We start from the raw sequence: 5000 nt of genomic DNA on the forward strand, positions 1-5000 counted from the left end.
CCCCCCCCCCCCCCCCCCCCCCGGGAATTGACTGCTCTTTTTCATTTCTTCAAGAATTTGTATACACCAAAACCTTAGTTGCGGGTGACTTTAATGTCAACTCTCCTCAGTGGGGATACAGAGCATACAGCAAAAGAGGAATGGCCATAGAGGATCTGTGTGGCACAGCAAACCTCGTTGTTCTACAAGACAAGAAATCTACCCCTACTCATTTACACAGGGCTCACATCACTCTCCGCAGGCCTGATTTGACCATCTTATCATCCGACCTCTTCCTTGACGGCATAGAGAGCGATCACAGACCCATCGTGACTTCAGTGTCGACCCCAAGCCAAAGACAATTTGCACTGGAGACCAAGAGGAATTTTTGAAAGGCGAATTGGAAAAGACAACAACTGAGAAGCCCCTGAAAGATATAATACCAAACCTTTATGGTGATGTCTACAGATTTTCTTCTCAAGGCTGCAACTTTCTGCATCCACAAGGGTTGCAGGAAAAAGTACAAGCACTTCTGGAATTGGGACATTGAACATGCAATTCAGGAAAGAGAAAATGCACGAAAAATTCTTGAAAGCAACCCAACATCAGGAAACAGAATTTACAACAAAAGAGCTTCAGCTAAGGTCCAACATAGAAACAGCAGGTGCCTTGGGCAGCAATCAAGCAGGATTTCGTACGGGCCAGCGAACAGATGGCCCAAAGAAACAAAAGGAGCAACACAGTCGCGGACCTGGACCTTCGTAGAAACGGAGCCAAAGCATTGTCACTTATAGTAGAAGACCAAAAAAAAAAAGTTAGAAACATTCAACAAGTTCTTTACCTCTGTAAACAAAGCCATACCTCACACTGACCAACATAGAAACTGTCTGGGGAAAAAACTGAAGGAGAAAGAGCATGCGCCAAGTGCAAGTATCTCTCTCTTTGAAGATGACTTCACACTCACTGAGCTCAACAGGGCAATGAAGAAACTCAAGAATCACAAATACTCATGAGATCCACAATGACATGCTTGTCAACCTCAGTCCAGCTGGTAAGGATACTATTCTCCAGTTAATCCACAAGACATTGAAAACACCGTCCCAGAGCATGGAGAAACACCATCATCACACCCATTCTAAAGAAAGGAAAACCTGCTGAGGAAATGAAAAACTAGAGACCAATCTCACTCACCTCATGCATCGGGAAACTAACAGAAAGGATGGTCAACCACCGCCTATACTGGTGGTTGGAAACAACGGGTGCCTTGGACAGCAGTCAAGCAGGATTTCGTACGGGCCAGCGAACAGATGACCAGCTCTTCAGGCTCTGTCAGAAAGCCCTTGGTGGTTTCCAGGAAAAGAAACACACAATGGCAGTTTTGTCGATCTCCAGCAAGCATACGACATGGTATGGGGAAAATGGCCCCCTGCGGAAGATGGCGCATACAGGAATCCACGGGAAACTCTACGGATGAGAGAAAACCTTCCTTACAGACAGGACAATCCAGACCAGGGTGAACAATGGTGTGTCACCCAAAGCTGTATTGGAGGAGGGCCTATCCAGGGTTCTTTGGTGAGCTGCACTCTTCCTTGTCTTCATCAACGACCTGCCTGAGATACTGAAATAGGAAAAGGCCCCAAATGCCGATTACCTAACTATCTGGCATTCAAGTAAACAAGCTGGCATCAATGCACATCTTTTAAATGAGGACCTAGATAGATTTGACAACAGCTACTGCAAGTGGAAACTAAAATCAATATGTCGCAAGACAATCTACACCGTCTTTACGGCAAGTCACAAGGTCGGAAAGCAAAATCTCACCATCTCATTTGCAGGAACCAAACTCGAGAAAGTTGATAACCCAACCTATCTCGGGATCGAGCTGGACAGGCAGTTTTCGTGCAAAAATCATACCTGGAACCTGAAGACTAAGGCCAACAAGATACTTAAACCTTCTCAGACGACTGGTTAGCACTTCCTGGGAAGCGGACAAGGATGCTCTCAGACGACTAAATGTTGTTTATGTACGCACTACTATGGAATATAACTTAACCGTACCTACAATCTGCAGAAAACCAACTAAGAGGTCTCTTGATAAAATTCCGAACCAAGATGTATCATTTATCTCAGGAGCTTTGAGATCCACTCCAACTGCAGCTTGCGAAATCCATACGAACCTGGAGCCCTTGAACCTGCAGAGGGAGGCAGCAAGTTGTGGAAATGAGTGAGCGCTGCAAGAGACTAGATGAAAACTACTCAAACAGAAAGATCTTTGAACAGAGACGACCAAAGAAACGAATCCTTGGAAGATCAATACTCGACACAGCCATTGAACTAGTATAAAAACAACATTTTCCATGTAACAGAGAAATGCTGAAACCCTTAAGACCAGAACCCCTCCCCCCCCAAAAAAAAAACAACAACAACAACAAACAAACAAACAAACAAACAAACACACCAACATCAACGACGCCAACAAAAAACTTCACTTATAAAAGAGACAGTGAAAAAAGAATGTGATCCAGTAGAACTGAAGACAACAGCTCTCAAAACAATTGACTCCTCCCCTAGTAATTCAATCCATGTTTACACTGATGGGTCAACCTTCAAGGGAACTATTAATGTAAGCTTTGGGGTGAGAATAGAACTTCCTGACAAGACGTGTTGATGCTTGTGGTACTTTTTGTACAAATTCTGAGGCAGACGCCATCGCCATTGAGGCAGCAATCCTCCACCTGACCAACATTTTCATTATATATCCAGACAAAATCAAGGGCACTGTAATCTTCACAGACGGAAAATCAGTACTCCAAGCTTTGGAAAACATGAATTTTGAAATCCATACCAGCTTATCTGTGGCTCTAACAATTAACCCCTTCATGCACACCTATGCCGTGGACCTGACTTTATACATTGGATACCTGGTCACAGCAATATACCAGGAAATGACAGAACAGAAACCTTTGCCAAGAAGGGAGCATCACAAACACAGCCTTAAAACCCAGTATCTCAACAGACAGTCAAGAACATCGTCAAATGCAACACCAGGGAAAAGTGGCTGCTACCAACTCTAAAGATGCTCTAAATTCCCTGAGTAGAAGAGAACAAGTCACTATCTTTCGCCTTCATCTCACTAATTTCCTATCAAAATAGGATCCGCAAGGATACCCAACCTAACTGCCAGTCGAGTGACTGCCAGCCAGGATTAAACAATATCACACCACCTCTTCACCTGCCATGCACTTACCGACCTGCGCAGCACCTACCTACCTAACTCCCCAGATATCGAAAATACTTCATTATACAGCGACAAAACACAGCTGATAAAAACCTGTAAATTCTTTACCATATCGACAGGCCAACTGGATCAGAAAGTAGAGTAAAGTAAAGTAAGGCTTGACCGATAGGCTACAAAAAGAGCAAACACGTCTTCAAAGCGGTCGTGGCCCAATTTGGAATTTCTCCAAACCAGTTCTCGAAACAAAGAGATACAAGAAATGTTGGTTACAGTCTACCTCGGACATAGCGAAACACATACATAGAGGACAGATTTTCGGGTCCTGTAGGTTTTCTTATACATAACAATATGATTCTTTGTATTAGAACACGTGCATAGCAAAATTCGTACATTACGGAAAGATTTCCACGCCCTGCCCATTTCACCATGTTCCTGCCAGACTGTAATTCGATTAGACGCATTTTGCTGCATTGTAACTGAAACAGATGAACAACAATTTTTTTCAAAACGCACCAAAAAATAAATAAATTAGTAAATAAATAAATGGTATAGATCTACAGGCCATCGGTTTGAAAGAATAAAAGGGCTTTCTAAAAAAAAGTATATGTATTTTATTTTCCCAATGGTATTGGCTTTGAGATTTGGAAAATAAGAGTAACTCCGTTTGTTTTTTCACGCAGATTTTTCAAAAAAGTTGCAGCATCATACATAATACATGTACACTGGTGTAGCGGAAGGTGAACTTAAAGGGTTATTGATGAATGTGAAGGAAACAGAATTCATGATAATATTTTTTTTAACCCAGTAAATCCTATTTGTAAGCCAATAAGCAAGAGTGAAAAAAATGAAACAAAACATAATATCTTGATTTCGCGCAATCGATACCACAGATTAAGAAACTGCAATATGAATTTTAAAATCAAAATTAATGGGCTTAGCCTACACTTTAACAACTGGCCGACGAATTGTATCCGTCTTGAGTGCCTTTTACAACAATAAAGGTGTTTGTTTCTATCTCTATTGCAAGTATGGCTCTTGGGAAAATGAATACTGTAGTGACGATTTAGCTGAAATTTCACACTACAAAGACAAGCATGATCTGATGGAAACAACTTTTTTCTGACATATTAAGACAAATTAGTGCATGTTCAGTGTCAAAATATGAAAATAAATTGATGGATTCTATCAATTGAAGAGGTCGGGAAAAGGGAGCGAATCACGTTGAAGTCATTTCGAGAAAAGTGAAGGAAAAAAAAAGGTTGTACTTAAGCACGTACACTACCGGGTTTGGATAGATTGTAAAAGTCATAATTCTGTATGCCATCCAGTCATTTCATTTGAACACTGGTTGAGCTGTCACCCCATATGGGCGTCGTCACACTAAAAACTACAGTTTTAGCGAAACGTGACTTGGCCCTTCAGTTAATATTATTCAAGTTCTCAAAAAGCCGTTGCATTTTTTAGATGCACGGCCCGTGATGGTTAAGCTGCCGGACTTGTAACCGAAAGGTCGCCGGTTCGATCTCCATCATGGTCCCGACGCCGTGCCCTTGGGAAAAGCACTTTTCGTGAATTTTCCTCGCTTGTCCCAGGTGGGAATGGGTAAGCCTACCTGGCTATAAACACCGACAATTCTTGTCAGTTTGTTAGTGTTTTTATAAGCGCTGAATCGGCTGCTTGCACTGTATGCATGCTTCCTGGGTATTTCTGAGATTTCTCAATATGTGTCTACTGGGGTAATAATAATTGTAAAGCATAAATAATATAGGACATGTTGTAACAT

This window comes from Aplysia californica, unplaced genomic scaffold (genome assembly GCF_000002075.1).
Source record: "Aplysia californica isolate F4 #8 unplaced genomic scaffold, AplCal3.0 scaffold00170, whole genome shotgun sequence".
NCBI lineage: Eukaryota > Metazoa > Mollusca > Gastropoda > Aplysiida > Aplysiidae > Aplysia > Aplysia californica.